Genomic DNA, 6460 nt, shown 5'->3' with positions numbered 1-6460 from the left:
GTTCTCTTCCTAACATTGAACCTTTAATTCCAATTTCAATCAAGTTTTGCGAAAAGCCAAAAGGTAAAAGTTACCTAACCGATTCATTCATTCACAAGTTCGTAAGATCTCGTTGATGTGATTGTCGACAATAAAAGAACCTCGATCTTGACAGTATTAACTCAATTTAATGTTAATCTTAAAACACACTACGCAGCGGTATATGAATGTTCCTATAATTTTCCTAGACAGTGGTATTGTTAAGCGTATAACGTTTGCTGATTACAGCTTAGACGCTGAAATTCGTCAGATAATGTAATAAGCGATTTATAGTTAGTCTCACATTTTCACTGATAAAGTACGGCTGAACTTAAACGTACACAATGCTATAAACCAAAACAATAAGTAAGTTCAATATGCGAGTACACTTGCACTGAATGTAGGTCACTTTATAGTCGAAGAAGAAAAATCAACTGAGAAAATATGGTTCACTCTCAGATTTCAGATTTTTAGACCCGTACGAAGTACTGGGGTCTTATAGGTTTACGCATACGTTTGTAACACGTCGAATTGGACTCCCTGAGTAAGGGGAAACCTATTGTGGTTGTCTAGAGATGCCAAATCCAGTGAAAAAAAAATGTCCGTCTGTCTGTCTGCACGATAACTTGAGTAAAACGCATCCGATTTTGAAAATTCTTTTTTTCCCGTTTGGTAATGTCAAAAGACAGGCTAAGTTCGAAGATGAGTGATTTTGGATCGACCCCTCCCGAGCTGTGGCCCAATAAGTGCTTTACGGTTTTTCGAAGATATCTCCGGACATTTAAACGTTAACTTGTAAGTGATACGTCAAATAAAAGGTATTTACAATACCGATCGACAAAAAAAAGTTTATGGAAATCGGATGACCGACTCGTGAGTTAGACCCCTTGGTGTGAAACAGGCACAGGGCGGCAAGCAGTTTTTGCTTGTAGGTCGGCCACATTTGAACATATTTCGTCTGTTTTAGCTTTATTAGATAGGTATTGACCGTACCAATCAGGGAAAAAAAGTTTATGAAATTATGTTCTCCGGAGCGTGAGCTAGGTCTCTTGGAGTGAGCTCTTATCTGGCTACTCGGCCGTACAGTGAACGTGGAGTATTTTGTGAATATCTCGAGTAAATTTTGACCGAATTTCATGATTTTTTTTGTTTGAAAGGTATTACCGAATGTAAAGCGTCGGTAAAATTTCCGGTCTCCTAACAAAATGGCTGCCGGTTGCCATATTGGATTTTAATAAAAGTGATATATCTTGGGAAAAATGATACTTAGAGAGTTTCTGTTAACATGGAAATAATGTGTTAAGTGTGAGGGGTTTCAGGGATTCCATATACGGACATCTATATATACCTATATACAGCTATATTGAGCTATATACAGGCATATAGAGCTATATAATAGCATATTCATCTGTGAAATGTTTATTTATAGGAAAATATAGTTAAATATAGCGGTATATAGTTGTTTAAATAGGAATTTATGAAAGTTGACTTCGTACGGGGCTGTCTATATTGCCTCCGGCAATTTATTTGTATATGCTAACAAGGCAAAGAAAGATAATGTAAGTGATTTTAAAGGGCGAATAGCTTTTCAGTAGAGAATGAAGTAAAAGAAATGAAGAGTTTCACAGTAAAGGCTTTTGATACGAATAGGTGTTTCGTACGGGTCGGCGTTAGCTATGTTTTTTTTAGGCTATTGCCAATAACGATCGGCATAGCTAATAGTCCGAGGTTCCAAATTTTTAATTTGACGAGTGGGACGTTATGGCCCGACCAAAGGCTGTATTCCCACTTGCCAAAATAAAAATTTGAAACCGTACGTACAGTTAAGTGCTTTATGAGAATACGTTATGTAAATGAATATTTCATATGAGCGGAGTGGAGCTTCATTACGCCGTATTACGTAAAATATGTTTAAATGCAAAAAACAGGATCCAACAGACTCTAATGCAAACACAATCACTCGCTATCGACCACGACGACAAAATTAAGCGATGAACGTTATCTAATGTATCCTTATATATAACAAAATGTGTGTTACAGCAAGTGAAGTAAAAGATTTCGTGTCAAATACAAGAAATACATTGACGACAGGAGTGAATGATTTAATCATATTGCAATTTGCAAGACTTTTCCGAAGGTTTCAAATTAATGGAAATTCATCAGCCGACGGATCTACTATACCACCTGCTTACGCGACTTTAATGAACGTGTTTTGGATAGGTAAAATTCGTCTGTTGCTATCCATCTGGCGGGCACGTAAGATTTCTCCATTCTTTGCAATTAAAAATCTTATTATTTCAAAACTAATAGTTCAAGAGGCATGGATGCTAATGGATGCCGATATTGGTCCTATTGAAAAACTAATTACCTTGTTTGATCGAAATCCATCGCGTAAAAAATTTCATTTTTCTACATCTGGCTGTTGTCAAACACGTGCGACTTATACTCGATATACGGAATATACGAAGATATACTCGATATACTGGATATACTCAGAATATACGCGATATACTCAGTATAAATAAAATGAACGGAATTCCCCTATAGCCTTTGATTGGGTAAAAAGGACGCTGACCATTTACATGTATATTTCAATGTCGAACTCGCCTTCTAACGTTGTGATTTACAACAAAGATTTATTCTTTTGAATGGGTGGTATGAGTATGAGTAACTTGACAAAGTTCCCCATTGTGTTTCGGATAATATACGCGGAAGATTAAGTACTGAAATTATTACTGTTCTTTTTCACGTACACACACGTGCTTCATCTACAATCATTCTATATACGTACAAACGACCAACGACACACACTATCTATGACGCATTCGCAACAATTGAAGAAACAGCATTCTAGAACCAAGTGTCGTTATCACCGAAACTATTAACATCTCACAGAGCTGAACTTCGAAAAGAACATAAACGAAATTCGTTTGTGACATCATTCCTAATGTTGGGAACGCGTTACGTTATGATGAAACGTGAAAAATGGCCCAATGTACACGTAACATAATTTGATATCTTCATTTGAAAAATTGGCCGACACATCATGGCTATATCACTTTATTTGCATACTTTATCCATTCATCGAAACGTTATCGTATATCAGATCGAATCATTCATTCTCCAGTCCGCATCCGAAGTAGAGTCTGGTTTAAGGAAAAAATTTATTTTTATTTGTGGCCAAGTGTGAATTTTTTCATATTTATTTCTTGAATTTGTGAATTGTCGTTATTGTATATATACGCAAAGGTATAACATCGGGGTGGGTGCATTCTTAGAGCAAACAGAAAAGTATACGGAACTCGAGTGATTCAGTGAACAGAAATGGTAAAAGTAACAGTGGCTTTGACGTACATTTTTTCTTCTTAATTTATGATCCTTTGTGCCTAACAAGATTTTCGTATTAAAACAAAAAGAAAGTTACAAAATTGACTTATAATATTCTCGTATCAACTGATCAACTAATAGAAGAAAAAGATGTTGGACAGGTAAGAATATCGGAAGTTTTTAATAATAATAAAAACGAAGGGAGGAAGTGTTTGCTACACCGGAAATCTTGCCCCATTTTTAAGACTTATTTACGACTACATGTTAATATCATAAGTGATCGTTTATCGAATTTAAGGATGAAAGAAGACAATTGTCAGCGAAAGTTTGTTGTAGAACCTTTTGAACAAATCGCTTTAATGCAAACGACAGTTTTTATTTAATTTTTTGAGTCTAGAAATCACAGAATGTCGTTGGCGACAAAGTTCAAAAATCTTGTCTAAAAAGTAACCATCGAGAACTGTGGTTGTCCCTCGTTCCACATTTTTTTTTAATGTAACTTCTTATCACATAGCCAAGGCCTATTTCAGGAATTTTAATTCCGTGAAATTCTGAAAAATTTCGAAAGCATTTTTAAAGAACATTGAAGAAATTTTCAGCATTCACCATATCTACAGAAAGACTTGCGAGTCAGAAGCAGTGGCAGAGAGAGGCAGTGAAATTTCAGCATGAAATTGTTTCAGTTGCTTTTCAGCTGATCCACAAAACGAATTAAAACAAAACTGTTTATACTTGTTTATACGGTTGAAGCTGCTACACGCACGCCCGTGGTAAAACCGTATAAACAGTTTTGATTGCTTTTGTAGATCAGCTGAAAAACCGCGGAAGCGAATTCATGATGAAATTTCACTGCCTCTGACTGTAAGGCGAAAGATCTGGGCAGTCTTGTTGTTTTCCTAAAATGTTCTGTTTGTGGAAGTCATTGTAATTTTCAGAGGATTATTACGCCGTGCATGGACAGCACGATTTTTTTTATAAATTTCATTTTATGAATTTGCTATTTACTTCCAACTTGTTGTTTCTTAAGACTGTTGAGTGTCTGCAACGTTAAAATATCAGTTATGAGAATAGATTCATGGGTGTTATGTGACTATTCATTCGATTTCCTTTTAAAAATCCGTGAGGCCAGAAAAAATGGTAAAATAGAAAACCACACGAAGTTCTGTTCTTTTACCACCTTTATAAGATAATGTAAGAATAGTACCTATAAAAGAATCATACAAATCGTCTACGCACTTGATAATATATACAAACGATTCCACCAGTTCAAATTTAAACTAGTTCTACCACTACAGCATTATAGTATTGTTATGGATAAACACCTATTCCAACATTTAGCAACAGTTTGTATTTTTCCAGATTTCAAACTTGTCCTAATTATGGGTTGAACAAGTTCGTTAAGACATCATCGACATTATGATGCACAAATTAATGCACAAAATTCACAGAGTTCATCAATCCAGAACTGAATTAAATGAATTCACGTTTGTTGTTTTTCGATATACTTAATTGCATCTGTATTTGCCCACAGACATTTTATTGATTAGAACTTAACCATTCACGAATTGACTACCGAAAATTACTATTCCCAATTCGCACTAAACACAAATTAAAAAAGGTTTTTGGTCTACTTCAGGAATTCACTCCGCGTGGTACTTCGTTCAATATTTCAATATCATCTAAGCGACTTGTTGCAACTTAAAGTTACTTGGTTTCTATACAATATAATTGCTGAGTAGCATGTTCTGTTAATTGCAGATAGATTGTTTATCTACAATAAAAAGTTGGTAGATTTCTTTGCGTGCCACAGTCAACCTTTACACTTAAAGTAAAGCTAAGATCTAGAACGAACTCAAAAAATAATAAGTCGTACTATTACCAGTACCATCTTGGCAGGCACGATGAGTATTGGGACTAAAATTTCCAGAGACGATGAAGTTTCAGCATGAGTTTGTTTCAGACGTTTTTCAGCTGATCCACACAAACAATCATAACTGTTTATACGTCTTTATATGATCTTACACTTCTAGTGTAAGTGTAGCAGCTTTAACCGTATAAACAAGTATAAACCGTTTTGATTGTATATGTGGATCAGCTGAAAAACATGTAGAAATTTCACTGCTCTCGACTGTACCCAAATAGAAATAATTTCCCTAATTTACAGGGCTTCGAAGTAGAAGTTTCGAAACTTTTGTATGAATCAAAAACCGTCACTTTCATTGTCCCTTTCATAATTCAAGCCTTTCTTTCGACGCCCTCAGCACATCGTGATCCTAAACTAGGTGTGAGGTCTGCAAAATGTATCTCATCGAATTAAGTACGTTTGCCCTATTTCAGATTACAACAAGATCTGCTTCTACCAGACAAAGTGAAAGCAAAAGTGGTAGAACAATCGAAACAAACGCAGGTACAGTTTGAAAGTGTAGACACGATACAGCGTGTCTCTGTTGTAGACGAACGTCTACTGGAAGTGCAGAAAGAACGAAATGATTCAACATCTTCAAACAAAGGTGTTTTTCATCAGGTAAATTTTATTCACCCATGCCATTACTCTACACACACACACATATATATATATATATATATATATATATATATATGTGATGTGATGCGATTGTTGTAAAAAAAATATTTTCAGATTCTTTTAACCAGTGCTGTTTTGATCATGGCAGCTGATGTGGCATGCCTATTGTAAATTAATTGATTTATATGTTGAAATATGAGTGCTCAAGTGTTGAATTCTTTCAGGGTTTCTCCACTGTAATACTGCCACAGCTCTATAATTCATCGGATGAATTACAAATGGATTTAGATTTTGGATCATGGTTTGGTAATGCCTTGAATATTATTTCAAATGAAACAGATTTTTAGACAGTGTATTCTGTAGCCACACAGGCCGGGCTCAAAACTGTAAAAAAATTGTGATAGAAAAATTGAGGAAAAACGGTTTTTCTACCAGTCGCAAGACCCCTAGCTACGGCCCTGAACACATTTTACATATGGAATCGTTATTTGAGAGAAAATATATAGAGAAAATGAATATAAGCCTCTGTGTTATATGCTCTACATTCCATACATTCAAAATGTTCTGCAGTTCTTTCCCTTTTTTCTAAGT

At 35.3% G+C, this 6460-nt stretch overlaps 1 long non-coding RNA gene across 1 annotated transcript; it reads left to right on the top strand.

Annotated features, from left to right (window-relative positions):
* The first annotated feature begins 2898 nt into the window (after positions 1-2898).
* Positions 2899-6020, top strand: LOC119081892. Its single transcript, XR_005088547.1, has 3 exons — positions 2899-3506; positions 5683-5869; positions 5984-6020. It is a non-coding gene; the product is annotated as an uncharacterized LOC119081892 (long non-coding RNA).
* Positions 6021-6460: the final 440 nt, after the last annotated feature.

The sequence above is a fragment of the Bradysia coprophila genome, unplaced genomic scaffold, assembly GCF_014529535.1.
Source record: "Bradysia coprophila strain Holo2 unplaced genomic scaffold, BU_Bcop_v1 contig_372, whole genome shotgun sequence".
Taxonomy (NCBI): domain Eukaryota; kingdom Metazoa; phylum Arthropoda; class Insecta; order Diptera; family Sciaridae; genus Bradysia; species Bradysia coprophila.
Note: the sequence above shows the minus strand (reverse complement) of the source record. Positions and strands in the feature narration are given on the sequence as shown.